Consider the following 16444-nt stretch of genomic DNA (forward strand, 5'->3'; position numbering starts at 1 on the left):
TTAGGAACTTTGTGATGACTTTTCATCAGAAGTCTGAGAAATAAAACTATAAACTAAGGGAAGGAGCTGTAGGAATTCAAAGGGAGAGAGCATCAGTCTGTATATCCTGCACCAAGTCTAATAGTGCAGAATGTGTGAAATCCCTTGCAGTGGTGACAGCACTGAGGACCAGGAACCTCACCCAGCAGCATAGAACTGAAGGGTCTGTATCATTTCCTTGAAGAACCATTTAGAAAATGCCAAAACTTCAAAACACACTTTGCAGGAAGGACTTTATTTAAGGCCCAAGCATAAGCTCCTCATTTTTCTCACCTCTGACTTTTCAACTAGGATTGCCTCTTTCCTGCATTTTGAAAAGCCTTCCTCCTCACCCTCCCTGAAGAGAGATATATGCCAAAATCTTAAACTCACAAAGTGTCCCAGGTTGGAAGGGACCTGTAGAAGACTGGTCATCTTTGAAGTCTAATTTAAATAGCAAGTTGTAAATAATGTAGGAGCTCCATCTCACTGGCTTAAGTGTTCCCTGCATGTTAACACGCCATCTGCTTAACCTGAGATCTCTTTTTTTGTAGGTGACTACAAATTAGTCCTTAATAATTTCGCTGGCCCCATAAACCTGCTGGGTAATCAATTTACACAGGCTTAATGCCCACTTTCACAGTTCTAGTGCTGGTCCCACAGTGTTTGCAGTTTTTCTTCAAGTGTTGATTTCCTGAGTCGTGTATTTCTCTGAGAATGCAGGTTGTCAGTTTTTCAAGTGGCAGGAGCTGCAGAGAAATGTTGAAAGGCTTATGCCTAAAGAATCATAAATGCGAGTGTAAGTACTATTCATCATTTCTATAATTCTTCACAAATCTTATTGCTATTTAGACATTCTGTTGTTTAAAACTTCAGCTTTTCATTCCAAATTCTCATTTATTTAAGAAAAAAAGATAGGGATACTTGCAAACCTTTTTTTTTTTTTTTTCCTGTTTTAGTGAGTCATTTCTTAATGGGATGGTTTTCTAGGTTTGTTTCTCTATTTCATGTGGGACACAAGCAGCCATTTAGCTCACAGACCACAACAGTTACCTTTGGTTGTCTCGGGCACAACTGATTTAACCATGTTTAACCTCTCCTCCTCCCACTTGTGAGCAATGAAAACAGTCCTTGTGTGTTAAATATAGCACCAGGCACAGCCTTCCTGTGAGGCAGCTCCTTTCAGACTGTTGCAGAAACGCTGGGCACCACACCGTGGAAAATAAGTATGTAGCAGTTGTAAATATACATGTATATTTATATATATAAAACGGTGCTAGAACCCACAGTCTGTAATTTGTGGGTGACCTTTAACTACATGAGGATAAATGGTTACAAATGAGGACCTCTGCTCTTGGCTTTCGTAACCTATTTTGTTACTTCTGTTGGTAAATCAAAAAACATGTATATCCATGGGGTTTTTGGAGTGTAACATTTGGCTTAGATTTGAGCAAGGATAACTGAACAAAGTGGAAAACCAAACAAATAAATATGATTATCCTGCAATGTTTTGTTTTATGGAGTCAGGTTCTAAAATAAGCGAAGCATGTGGGATACTTTAAGGTCTGTAAGACAGACATGTGCTATTCCCATAATGAAATCTACTCCCTGAATTAGGTCTTTGTGCTGTTAAGAGATTTTTCTTGTGTTTATTTTGTTACAAGACTGCATTTTTGCTGGAGTCAAGCAGCATGTTAAGCATGGATTTTCAGAGGTGCTCGTGTGATGAGGTTGGTATCATGGATCTCTCTTCTTGCAGGACCAACTATGGTCAGGGTATCAGTCTCCAAAACCCTGGGTGTTCCAAGAGGTTTGGTTTTAAAATGCACCAAGAATAATTATTTGGGATGTGCACAGAAATTCAGGAATGGGATGGAAATAAACACATTTTTTACAGGTAGATTATTTGCTACAAAAATATCTGTGGGTCTGGGGGCTGATGGTGGCTTTCTGAGGGCAGGGAAAGCTGGAAGGAAGTCACATATGGTGTTCCCAGCCCCTATAGCTGTTTGATTTTTCTCCTATCCTTAAATGCACATAAGAGCTTTCCCCATTCTACTTGGTCACCACAACACAAAGAAATAAGTTTCAGGGAGTCTTCCAAGACCTTAAATAGTCAACAGCTCTCTGGGCTCTTGATTTCTCTGCCTTGGTTTCAGTGGGTTAATTTCTCTGTGGCAAGCTCTGATTGCTACTGTGCTGTGACCCATCTGTCCTTTTCTTTGAAGCCCAGATATTCATGTCTCAACAGAGAATAAATGAATTTGCCTTCGTGAATTTGTCAGCTCATTACCTGTTTACTTCCAGATTTTCCTGAACAGGGAGAAAAATGAAAACAACCCAAACAACCCAAAATACAAACCAAAAGTAAAAATGCTGATGGGCCATCTGTGCGTGGATTTCCTTTCTTTCATCTCTCTTGCATCCTTTCTTCACCTCCATCTCCAGTAACCTAGTTTGAAATCTCTGCTTCATCATTTGGGCATACACATTCCATCTCCAGGTCAGCCATTTATTTCCTGTTTTGTTAGAGGAACACACAGGAACCCTGGCTGGGTGGATACACACAAGTCTGGCACCTTTTTTAGTGCTTGCAAAACTGGAAACTCTATTTGAGGAAGTGTTTTCCTGAGGGGCAACATCACATGGAAAAAGGAAGAGAGCACTTCTGGCATCTTAGGAGAAGCATTCCATAGGTGGCTGGACAGGACTGATGACAGCAACAGGATTTTAATTTGATTACAGCTCTATAAACAATTACAAAACATAGCCAAAAGCAGTGTTGTTTGTGAGATGCCTAGAAAGAAATGTATCTTTTGAATCGGGAAGGACGGGAAGGGAAAGAATATTATGAGTGTGACCACAGCAAGGGTGTGTGACACACTCCAGATCACACCATGCTGGTGCTGCCCTTATCATCTGTCATTGTTCTGCCTTCTGTGAATCCTCATGTCCTGCACTAAACCCACAGGTTCTTTACATGCAATCTCTGCTAATAGTTCCACTGTCTGTAAGATCCCCAGTCTCACTTCATCTCCCATACAGGTTTGTGCCTCTCCACAACCTCCTGAAGTATTTCCCATCAGTGTTTTCCTTGCTGTTATATTGATGGTTTATCCTCCTGGTTATTACAGCAATTTAATACAGAGCTGTTGCTCATGAGAGAAAACAGAGGTCAGCAAAAGCAAGATTGGGATCTCTCTGGTTCTCATCTTTTTTATGGTTAAAAATATCTCCTCAGATGTGAAGGGATGGTGATGCTGTGAACATCATCCTGCTTGTGATGGAAAACGTTTTTCATTGCGTCCCAAAGGTGCTCTAACTGGATTTCTCTCATTTCCTCTGCAAGTTTGTTCCACAGCTGCATCTCCAGCCAGGAGACTTTGTCTCTGGCTTTTGCACTTTTTGTTCTGGACTTTGTGATCGGCGCTGTCATGAAGAAGAAATAAGTTTAACTGTCCAGCCAGCACAGAGATGGAGAGCAGGTTTGCAGTGTACCAGATGCTGCACCAATTACTCCAAAGATGGGCCCTGAGGACCTCAATTAGGAGGAGGGGGAGACCTGGAGCAGGTGGAAATCATGGGTTGGTTTGTTGCTGCTGGAGTCAGGCAGAGGAGCAAGCCACAGGGGAGTCTCTGCTTTTGGTTTCTATTTCTCTTGAGTTGCTGTGTCTGAATCATGGATACTGTGCACACCTCCATGACATATCTGGGGATGCAGGTGCCTTTTCTCTGAGTTGTTACATTGTGTAGTTTCTATTATTTTATTTTTAATATACTTTTCTTGTGCAAGATTCATTATTCTGGCTTCTGTGCCTCAATCCTCCTCCCTGAAGAGGTGGTAACTCTCGTTTCCAGGAATTTGTGGCTGTCTCAGTGAACTTAAGACCTCACCAAGATTAAGGATGTCTTTCTACCTTCACCTCCTTCCTTTTTTTCCTTTTTACCATGCCCTACATTAGGGCAGCCAAGGTGCTCATGTTCAGCTGCAGTCCCCTGGGACCTGCAGTGATCTTCACTGTGGATGTAGTTTCCATTTTTCCCCTTTATGGCTTCAGCACTATTCCCTACTCTCCCAAACCAGTTCCTCCTGATTTACATCTGTCTGGGGGCAGCTGATTTTTCAAAGCTGCTTATTAAAAACTCCCTCCCTTATGCTCTGTTTCCTTCTGCTGCCAGCTGTTTGCCCATGTTTCCAGAGAAGGGTGATTGCACCTTCCCTGCCCTCCAAAGCCTGGCCTCAGCAGCCCATCCCCAGCTGACCCTGTCCCTTCTCCTGCTGCCTGGCCCTACCTCACAGCCCTTGGCAGCACACCTTGTTCTGAGAGGTGTTTCAGTTACTGATGGGTGAGTGACTTGATTCCCAGTTTGGTTTGGACAAGCTCCCGTAAATTGTAATGCTTGACTGTAGGTTATCCAAACTCTCTGGGCCTCTTGAGACTCCAAATTGGCCAGAAGGACCAGCTGGGAAGGCTGTTTGCTGAGCTTTTGGCACTTCCTGATCCCAGAGAAGCTGCAGATAGCATGGCAACAGGCTCTTGCATGAGAGGTCAGCGTTTTGGCTGCTTGTTCTAGCTGGATCCTTAAAAAGGAGTGAGCAAGCAAACAAGCCCATTTAGAACTAGGTGGTCCCATCAACCAGGTGGAATCACGAGGCAGCTGTAAGGAGCTCTCTGATTCCTTCTATTTGAGATCTGCATTGCCAATATTGCTGGCATTTGACAGAGTGGGGGATGGAGTGACTGTGTACTGGCACAATACTGGATTTGGCACCTCAGTGCAGTAGCCCAGGGTAGATCTGGGTGGAGAAGGGATGAGGCAACAAAAAAAGTGGCCACTGGAGCTGGCTTTGTTCAGACAAAACTCCAGATCTATAGACAAAGCTGTGACTGACAGATTAAAAAGTACATTTTTGCTTGCACTACAAGCTCTCATAACGGTGTGTGTACAAACAGCTACAGTGTCATGGCTAATGCAATATCCTGTCTGCAGGGAGAGTAGATTTGGATGTGAGCAGACTGAGCAGCTCCTTGGCAGAGCCTCAGCAGCTCCAGCGTGCAGTAGTTCAGTGGCTTTCAAGCCAAAACTCTTGTCCAGATCATTAAGGGCCACTGATGAACCTATTCTCCCAGACTTTGTCTATACAGTTTTTAAACACATTAGCACTGTCCATTTATAATCACTAAGGCAGGAAGATTGATGGGGAGAGAGAGAGAAAATCCTGTCTTTTATAAATCTCTGTAAATATTCATCTATTAAAAAAAAAAAAAAAAAAAGAAAAGCGGTCAAACTTTCGGCCAGGCTCTGCAGAATAACTCCTTATTCCTATAACTGCAGTTGTGGATGGATTCCCTACAGAGTTTGGAGGTGGGATAGAGCTAATACCTTCACTGCCAAGTCTGTGAGACAAAGAGAGCAGTCCCCTGACCTGATGATGTAATCTATTTTCACTCACCTTTGAATTCACTCTTTTCTCAGCCCCAAACTGCTGGAAAACACAACCATTTTGCCAAATATGGGCATGAAATGGAAGGCAGGGGGAAAAGCTACCCCAAAACCTACATTCCCTTTACATTATAGTAGATTCTTTGGGGTAATTGGGAATGTTCTGCTGTTCTGCAACCCTCCCACTCTGCAGTTTTGCCCTGGTGCTCAGCCTTTCCTGCCCACGTGGTGTTCAGCTTTGTATGGACGTCATGAAGTTATTGCTAAATCACAGCTGCCTTGCCAAACAACTGCCTCTTCCTCTTGCCAATTCTGTTCAGCCTCTGAAAAGCTACAGGACTTGTGCTGGGCCCCAACTTAAATGATGTACTCAGTTACAAACGCAAAATAAAATGCAGGACAGTAATAAAGTAGTTAAGTTTTGATTAATTCTGTGAAAGGGTTAATGGGATTATTTTTTTTTCTTCTTTTTTTTTTTCCCACTCTCTAAGTAGGAAAAAAAAAAAAGACAGAGTGAGAGACCCAAGTGGACACAACTAGAACAAAGCCCTGTTTATGATTAGTATGGCTGAAAATATCCATGTTAGGCCAGGTGCAGATGGCTAATTCCCCCAGACTACAAGCCAATTTAAACCATAATTCCTGAGATAGACCACTTTTCCCAACATTAATGGAAACCAGCTGCCTCCTATTAATAATATGGATGATTACAAGAAAAAAAAAAGTGGGGGAGGGAATAGTGGAGTTAGAGAAGACATTATTTTCCAGACTGCTGCCTGTGTCCTGCTGAGGACAATATGGAAAGCTATGGAATATGAGTCTTGAAAACCTGTCAAGTTAAATACACACAGTGTGTTTGCTCAGAAGAAGGATGGAGTTATCACTGTACTTCTGTGTTTCGGTGACAAGGTTATTTAAGGGCTAGCAATTGCATTTATTTAGTTATTTGCTGGTGCTTTGCTTTTGCCTTGCCTCTGCTGGCACTGGATGGTTTTGATTAGCTCCCTAGGAGGGGAGCCCATTGCCTTTGGTGCACTGAGCCTGGCTGTTCCCACCGAGGCCTGATTTCGTGTGAGATTGTAGAGCACATCAAGGTAGAAAGACAAAAAATGTTCTGAATTGTTCTCCTGAGAGCCTGACCTGCTGGTTCAAGAAATTTGTTCAGGCTCCCATTATGGTTTGTGCCAGTGTGAGGTGAAATGGGAAGACGTGACAATTCAAGGCGTGTAGTGGCAATGTGTCTCAGGAGTGGCTTTTCTTTTCTTTCTGTGTTCTTTGTGATTGTTTTCCTTTGGTTGTTTTTGGAAATCTGAATAGAATTTATTTTAAATTAAAAAAATAAACATCACACCATTCTAACTTGTCAGTGAGACAAAAGTCCTGTGGTATCAGTTGTTTTGGCTATACTCTTTGCTTCTTGTGTAGACAGGACTCTTAACACAAGAATCATTTAAAGACTGATGAATAAAGGAGACTCACTAAAAATGTCCCTCTTGCCCCTGAAGGAGATGAAAAGGAGCCAATGCCCTTTTCCCAGTCATTCTGCTAGGATTGTGTGGGATTCTTGGAGACATTTAGCTCGCACAGGCTGAATTTCTTCTTAGTCCATTTGGGGATAGGCTGCAGCCTTGGCACTGTAACTCTTGCTGGAGGGTTCTGAGGGGAATTTTTGTGTACCTGAAGAGGTGCAGAGCTGGAGCAAGCTGGGACTGCCCTCTACCCAGCCTGAGGATACTGAAGGATTTGATGCCTTCCCAGACCTTGTGGGGCTTGTACATCCCTGCTCCAAAGGGATGAAGTCTAAGGGACTCTCAGAGCTTTTCCTGCTCCTCTCTCATGTGTGAGAGGAAGTGGGGAGAAACACAGACTAGGACTTTGATTCTTTAACACTCTGATCACTTGACTTGATGACAGCCAGGAACCATGGTTATTGGGAGCAACTTCCTTCACTTTGACAAATTTCTGTCCTTTGCTAGGTTACAAGAAGATCCCTTTTCTAAGTCAGGAGCAAAATACCCTCTAGATCATAAACTCTTAAGTGTCAATCTACGAAAATAAATAAATCTTGGACCTTCTAGCTGAGGCATGAAACTAAGGACATTTCAGCAACATATCCCACTGGCAACATTTTGTTTTCTTTCACACATCTTAGTAGCCCAGACCTTATGTGGGTCACCAGAATATCTCTCTGGGGTATTTACTATAAAGAAGAAAACCTCTACTGACCCTCTCCAAACTTCAGTAGTATTTAAAGCAGACACAGCAGAGGTAATGAGAAAGAGATTATTGATTTTATGTATGTAAATAGAACATAGCTGAGTTGACAATGATTCTTTAAATAATTGAAAAAATCTGCTTCAGCTGACAGTAGTTCACCAGATAATGAGGCTGGTAGTGGAGGAACGTGAATAATTAGAGAGTAGGATTCTTGCTGCATGGAATTGACCCTTGGGGGCTTAGAGAAAGAAGGATTTGTGGCTGCTCTGAAATGCTAGTGGTCTGCTCCAGCATTCCTCTTGTCAATATGAACCTTGTGTTTTTATTGGAAACACGTGTCAAAACAAAACAGCGTTTGAGGCTGCTGCTGAGAGAAGGTGGGCAAGTCCAGAGACAGCAAACCTGTTTTTCTGTTTGTTGCCAAAAACTCCATGCCACTGCTGCCCATCATCTCAGATGGAAGGAGAGATGATGAGCATCCTTATAATTCTTCTTCTGTTGCCTCCCCAGTGAAGTTATTTATACTCAGAGAATTAGAGAAATCAGGATAACCAAGGCATCTTACTATACTTTGATGAAGTCTGGATTGAGGGCTTACATTGCAGTACTTCCCTGGAGAAAAGCTGTAGCAGCAAGTGAGTACTTACCTCTCCTGGACAGGCAGAAGGGCATTCACTCATATGTAATATTTAACTCCCTGTGGGCTGCCAAAACATTTTGAGAACTTGGTAAATTTTGAGTATTGGCTCCATTACCTGCATTAAGGAAAACTCAAAGGAAAGAGGTGAGACACACAGTGTCTGATGTTTGCATAAATATTTGGGTTTACTAGTTTTCTTTTTTCTTCTTTTTCTTTTTAAAATTTTTATTCAATTGGAAATTATTTTGTTGGGCTGATGTTAAACATCTGCCTCTTTCTCTGCCCTCCTTCATACCCCACCTCCTGAGATGGTTTTATTTCGTGGGCAAATTAAATTGTTTTGGGAGATAAAGGATCCAATTTGTAATGTGCTTTAGGGGCTTTCAGAATGAAAGGCAGGGATTGAAGTAGAGTATTTGGTTATTAGTGTCTCCATATTTCTTTCCCTTGATCTACCTGTCCCATCGTGTTGTCAGATCTTCACGGTTGAGGTTTGAGGCAATAATGGTGAAAGCTGGAACAACATGTGAGCCCTATTTAAACCCAGCACCATCATATTTCTGGAGTGAATCTAAGCTTAATTGAAAAGGCAAGTGGGTTTCTCTGGCAAAAGAAAACATGGCTGTCATAGGCTTTACCAAGTTCAGTTAAACAGAGTAGAATGTGCTCTGGCATCTTTGTTTGGTTTCCATTTTAAATATAAAATTAAAAACATATTTCATCTGTTGTAGGTTTTAAGGATGATTTACAAACTTAAAAAAAACAAAAAGAGTTTTACAGCTTTTCAAGGTCTTTCCCTTGAGATGCCAGGAAATAAGTCTCTCCTCCACAGTATCATCTCCACAAGAGTTTGTGCAGGCTGCCTTACATCACCTTATGGGCAGCCTGTAGAGTTGTCACCATTCCTCATCATCTTCTCATGTATTTCCTATTGCTCTGCAATAGTTCAGGAAACAGAAACTGTTTGCTTCCAAGTTCCAAAGGATTAGAGCCAAACTGTGGATTGGAGGCCCATGCAGGTGGGATGAGAGCAGCCCCATTTCTTCCCTGCTGGAATAAACACAAGCAAGTTTGATGCACTTTCTTTGACTGGTAAAAATATCCCAAAGGTTTCAGACACAGCTCAGTCTGTTTCCATCTTCTGAGATCTTTTTCAATCATCACTGTTATTTTAGACATATTTCTTTCAGTGAGTATCCATTTGCAGTTTAGAAGTTTCAGATGACTTTTTTATAGTTGATACACTTTTTTTTAGTTTGAACCACCATTTGATGATTGTCATGTGGCTTTCAGAATAGAGTTTATGGGAAAATTTCACCCTCAGAAATAGTTTTATCAAAATAATTTCCTGTATTATTTAATTACAAAAGCTCAATGCATTCTTTAATGGAACATCACAAATGTATCCATTCTACAAATCTAAATCCACTTGTTGTGGCCTTTTGATCAAATGCTGTGTTTTTACTTGTGTCTGATGAATTTTAATCTCCTCATTGCTTCCTGAACAAAAGCACTGCTTTGAATTGGGAATATTTTAAGAAAGGTTATGACAAAAAAAAAAAATCTCACATTGAAGAAAGGTAGCAGTCAGTCAGCTCTGGAGGGCTCCTTCTGGAGGCCTCATCTATCATTTGGGAATTGGCACTGGCAGCCCCTGGATTACTGAGGAATTACATGCACTCTCTTCTCGCAGCGGTGGCACAATTGTTTTGAAACTAGGCAGATCTTCTGTGTTTACTATTTGGCAGGTTCTGTGTTTTTGGCTGGCAGCCACGATGAAATGTGTTTAATTTTAATTGACAGCCATGGTCAACACTGCAGATCCCAGGTAGGTACTGCTAATCCTGACAAGGCAAGGCAGAAACAGACAGGCTTGTGTTCCAGCTAGCCAGAGACTCAAGCCTTCAGGAAGCAAAGGCATTTTGCCTCCAGACAGTTCTGAACCTCAGGAACTCACCCTTCAGTCTCATCTCCTCAGCACCTCCTTGTAAGCAGCCCCCAGCCATGGGAGCTGTCAGAAGCTGCAAACAAAGTGATTGTGTGATCAGATTTTGTAGAATGGTTTAGGTTGGGAGGGACCAACGTGCCCTTCCATGGACAGGGATGCCACTTATTGACCCAGGTTGCTGCAACCTGCCCTGGAACACTTTCAGGGATATGATGTTCTCAGCTTCTCTGGGAACCCTGGGCCAGGGCCTCACCACCCTCACAGGGAACAATCTCTTACTAATACCCATCTAAACCCACCCCTTTGCAATTTAAAGCCATTCCCCCTTATCCTGTCACTCCATGCTCTTGTCCACAGTCCCTCTCCAGCTCTCTTGGAGCCCTTTCGGGTACTGAAAGGTGCTCTGAGGTCTACCCAGAGCCTTCTCTTCTCCAGGCTGAAGAAGCTCAGCTCTCTCAGCCTGGCTCCAGAGCAGAGGTGTTCCTGTCCTCGGATCATCTCTGTGTCCTCCTTGTGTTGGGGGCCCAGAGTTGGACACAGAACTCCAGATAGGGTCTCACAAAGGCAGAGAAGGGCAGGAAATCCCTCTCTTTATCCTGCAGCGGGAAGCCAGGTGCTAGTATCCTTGCACAAGAGATCTTACTAGAGCCCAGAGACATCCATTTTCCTGGGTTTGAGACTTGAAAGCCGGAATAGTTACACACAGACCTCTAGTTTAAAATAGAGAGACATTCCAAAAGTGCATATGGTTAGATTTATGTAAGCCACAGTTTATAATGGTTTAGATTTCACCTTCTAGTCCTTGTGAGAGTTTCAGCCTTGCTCGCAAGAGAATAAAAAAGAAACACAGCACATTTACAAAAATAAAAGAAAAAAAAACCCATATGCGCAGACTTCGGGTGGCTTAGTCATGACATCTCATTAGGGGCAGCAGTGATTTCTGTGAACCACAGAAATGTTAGTTGCAGTTGGCATAAAATTCCACAGAGTAATACTCGAGACTATCTCTCAGCCTATCTGTCTCTCTGTCTATCAACCATGCTCATATGCTTTATTATTAGTGATGCATTCCTTCTCATGCTATTGTCTTCCTTATAAGATCATTTCTCAAGGAATTCTTTAACATCCCCCTCAAGTGCCTTGCATTTCAAGTAGCTGCTCAGCAGAGCTCCACAGCAGAAGGATTTGTATTTATGGAGGAAAGGTTGTACCTGGCTACTGGGACAACAGCATTTCAGCCTCGTCATTATTAACCTCTTACAAATCTGATAGAGGACAGAGAACCAACAGCATCGAGTTACACACCACCAAGAGAGGAGAATGACAGCACAGATCTGGAGCAAAGGAAGTTTTTTGTGTCACCTGGGAGTAGATGGGATGTTTGTTCCACCCCTGTGCTGTGGGATGCCCCAGGAGGAAGTAACAGAGACACTGTCAGTGACAGCATTAAAACTTGACACAAGAGAGTCAAGGTATTCCCCAGCCTCCAGAAACAAGTCCTGGTGGTTCCTCTGCAGAGACACATCTTCATAACAGCACAACATTTATAAATTTTCATTATTTCTGAGGGCTGTTTTTTTTTAAATCTGGGAGAAGTTAAAGAGTATCTCCCAGTTTCTCATTTTTAGTGGACCTGTGAGTTTGAGGTGGAGGCCTGGCTGTTCTAAACTTTCCAAAAGGCATTTCCAATAGCAGAGTAGCCCTATTTTCTCCTTCAACAGGTCTTGAAACTGTGCAGTACTTGTTCATCAGCCTCAGACTTTGATTTGGCACTGCTATATCGTGCAGATGTAGCAATCACATTTGCGAGTCTGGAACTAATTAAAAATGGAATATTTTAGATCAGTCATGGTGAGTGTGGCCAGATTTACAGGGAGAATACAAGGGAGCTTAAGGAGCAGAGTGATCCAGCCTTTTTAAAATGTTCTTCCTTTAACATTGGTACATTACCTACAGGCCAGCTGGGCTGGACTTTTACAGCACTGTCTTTATTCAACCTCTGGCTGGGTAAAAGGGAACTTTAAGAGGACACAAGTGTTTCATGGTTTGCTGCATTCCAGAAGCATCACTAAACTCTTTCTGGCAAGACACTGCTTTTTTTTTTTTCCTCTTTTTTTTAAGAGGGCATGGTTGCCAAGCCTGTCAATCAATTTAACAGGAGACAATGAATGAGTTAAAGGCAGTGGGAAATAGAAAAATCCACAGATCTGAACAAAAACCAGATGAGAGGATAGATGTGGCTCTAGGCCTGTACAACCATGCATCTGACAGCTGCACAGAGTGGGGTAGGGCTATCAGAGGTAATACTGTTACCCGAAACTTGGAGGCTGCACTGGTTTGCAAGAACCTCTCTGACCCTGTGAGCTCGGTGTGCAAGCCCTGCAGGGACTTTGGCGTAGGAAAGATTATCCTCAGAGCAATTATATGGCAGGTCACCATCACTTCCTCCTTTCTCAGCTCAACATTCTCAACATTTGCTGCTCCTGGCTGCCAGCTCTGCACCTGCTCCATGCTGAGTCAAGCTGAGAAACAGAGCAAAACTTCCCTGTGGTGGCTCTCAGGGTACAGCCAGGACTTGTGATGGATCAGTGCTTCTTCCCTTTGCACCTCACCAGCAGTTTGCTCTGGTTGTGACTGGCAGCCAGTGTGGCACAACACCAGCCCCACACCCAGCACACCACTCAGCACAGCCTGGTGGGGACACGGAGCTGCTGTCACCACGGCTGTCACCTGGCTGTGCCCTGGGCAGCAACTGGCTTTGGGTGCCTGGAGACAGGAGCTCTTCCTGACCTGCAGACTCCCCTGGGCTCTTTGATCAGACCCCCGTGACGTTGCCACTGAGGAAACAGAGGAATAGGGTGCCCCAGATGTTACTGCTGCTAGAGGATGGAAAGCTTACCCGTGGGTTGTCATTCACATGTGACATTCACAGAATCACAGAATAATGAAGTTGGAAGAGACCTCTAAGATCATCAAGTCCAACCTATGCCCTAACACCACAACTAGACTATAGCACCAAGTGCCATGTCCAGTCTTTTTTTAAACATATCCAGAGATGGTGATTACACTGCCTTCCTAGGAAAACAATTCCAGTATTTTATTATTCTTTCAGTGAAATTTTTTTTCCTAATATCCAACCTAAACCTTCCCTGATGTAGCTTGAGACTGTGTCCTCTTGTTCTGCCAGTGCTGCCTGGTGGAAAAGACCAACCCCACCTGTCTGCAACCTCCCCTCAGGAAGCTGTAGAGGATTCCTTGTAGGATGTTCTGATGGCAAAGCCTTTTGATGGTTTGTAAATGTGAGGGTGGTATTTTAGTCCTCATGCACCACAAAATTTTTGATTTGCAAACCTCAAGATAAGCAGGTAATTTAGTATAATTTAAAATACAATGGTACTTTAAAAAAATATTCTGAAAGACTTTTAAAATTAAACTGTAGACAGAGTGGTTAAGTGTTGAATGCAGATGGAGGCACTACCATGGGGAGGTGATCAGGGGATGTCACACCCATCTTATCATTTCAACAGATGCCCTGTGGCCAAAAGGCTCCATGTGCTTCTGCTGAGGGCATCCGCAAAAACCTCAGTTTATCAGCCCCCCCATAAAGATAAATAAAAAAATAACTTTTCTTGAACATGGCTTGGCTGGCAGTCTCTGCACAGAATTCTGTGAGGCATGGCATTTATTATCATTAAAATGATTTAAATGGAGACTCTACCCAGCAGCATTGTAGGTGACATGTTCCCTAGCTGCCTTGTATCCAAACAGATTGCTGCAAGGCCTTGAATAAACATTTTGTAAGTCTAGCTCTGAAGCAATTTACATCAAGCAGCATATATTGCATGGATGCCAACTAGTTCTTGTGTATTCCTCACAGAGCAAACAATGTTTTCTATCAAATCTGTTGGGTGAAACAGAAAACCTATTAATAATGTGTCAGGAACCTGACTGAATGCAATATTTATGTGGAAGTCTCATAGAGGGCTTGTTTATAAAGAGTACACGAATTCTGTGGCTCATGTTTGAAATGTGTAAGAGAGCAAGAATAATTTTAACATTTTTCTCACAGGGACACCTACCCACACAATTTCATTTCTCTTGTAGTACGAAAGGTTGACGTTTTTCCTCGAATAAGCTGAATGCAGAGCTCGCCAAGCTGGTCCATGCATTGATCTCAAGAGGTTTAGTCCAGGGTAGGTGCACTGTAGTAAAGAATTAGACTAAAGCATTCAAAATCTAGCAGAAGGAGCAAATTCCCAGGGCTCTTAAATTTTTCTTGTGTGTTACTATGGTGAAATCTCGAGTCCATGCATTGATTTGGTGACGAGTTGAAGCTGTGCTGAAACGGAGCAGAACCAGGACTTGGCCGGCGCGGCGCTCGTTAGGTGGTGAGCTGAGTGCTAAGCACCTCAAACCTGAACCTCATCCAAACCCCAAGCCTGCAGGATGGAGATGGAAACTTCATGAAGTGAGGCTTCACTTGGAGTATTGCTCCTTTATTTTTTTTTTTTTGCTTTTGCACAAATCACCAGGGTTCTAAAAACAGCCTCCAACACTCATTTCTTCTGGCACAGCCGCTATCGATCGTGTCCAGAAAGAGGAATGGAAAGACATGACAGAACTGGAAATGATCCCAAGCCATGAAGCTTGGATCTAAATCTTGATCCAAGCTTTGCTAAAGAACAGGAGGGCTTTTTTTTTTTTTTTTTGGTTGTATCTGGAGGTTTGATTTAATCTCTTGTACTTGCATGGAAAATCCGTAGTGCTGGAGCACAGTGTTTCCTCAGTGGATAAGATCAGTTGGATCTGGTGCTCCAGGGAAATTTTTAACCTGGGAAGAGAGTGGCTTAAACAGCATCAGCAGCATCTGTGAGAGAAAGGGATCTCTAGCCATGGGAACCAGGAGAGCAAAGAATATTCCCAGTGTTCCTGAACACAGCCCAGCTCAAATGTATCATTTTTCTTTCTTTTTATTTTTCTCCTTCTCCTTCTCCTTCTCCTTCTCCTTCTCCTTCTCCTTCTCCTTCTCCTTCTCCTTCTTTCTCCTTCTCCTTCTCCTTCTCCTTCTCCTTCTCCTTCTCCTTCTCCTTCCTCTTTCTTGCAGGTATAGTACTTAAAGCCTGGTTCAAAAATTGACCCATGAATAACATGGAAAGTTTAATCAGCCTGAAGACTTTGGCCACAATGTGATTAATACTTGCCAACTCCCTGCAGTATTTTCTTTTAATGACTTGCAACTCATTAAACTAATTAAATTCATTGATTTCAACCAGATGTTTGCACCTGGAAGTGCATTTATTATCATTTATTATCAGAGAGGGACTCTCCATCAGGAACTGTAGTGATAGGACTAATGGAGTAATGGGTTCAAACAGCAAGAGGGGAAATTTAGATTAGATATGCAGGAGAAATTCTTTACTGTAAGGGTGCTGAGACCCTGGAACAGGGTGCCCAGAAAAGCTGTGGCTGCCCCACCCTGGAAGTGTTCAAGGCCAGGCTGGATGGAGTTTGGGGTAACCTGGGATAGTGGGAAGTATCCCTGTCTTTTGAACAAGATGATCTTTAAGGTCCCTTCCAAAACCAACCACATTCTGTGATGTAATATTAATTGGTTGTAGTTTTAAGGTTTTCTGTCTCCCCAGATAATAAGCAGAAATATTAGCACGTGATTGAGCTAGCTGGTATCATCATCATTACTAAAATCAACTAACAAAATATCATACTGTACATTTTGCAAAAAGACAATAGATTGGCAATTTCTTGTCCAAACTGTATGGTAAATATATTCCAGTAATGAGTGGCTTACCAGAAAGCAGGAGAGGAAAGACCACAAATAAAATCAATATTATTATAAATATTACTTGCCACCAGTAATTTGAAAAGCTACTTTTTCATCCAAAACATTTGTTTTAAATTATATGTTGACATATTCTGGAAATAATTATGATAGACTATTTTTAAATTAGTAGTGCACAAAGGACTTTCTTCTTTATGTCCTTTTTTACATACACAGTTTCTGGTTTCTGCTGTACTAAAATAGACTTGGATAAGGATCCACAGAAGTGTGTGTGTATGTAGATACTTTTATTTATTTATTTTCCTGGCTTGGACTAATAAATTGTGTGCTTTGGGAGGCAGGTGGCTTCCAACATTTGCAAAGATCTACATGTTAAATA

Source organism: Lonchura striata, chromosome 10 (assembly GCF_050655825.1).
Source record: "Lonchura striata isolate lonStrDom1 chromosome 10, ASM5065582v1, whole genome shotgun sequence".
NCBI lineage: Eukaryota > Metazoa > Chordata > Aves > Passeriformes > Estrildidae > Lonchura > Lonchura striata.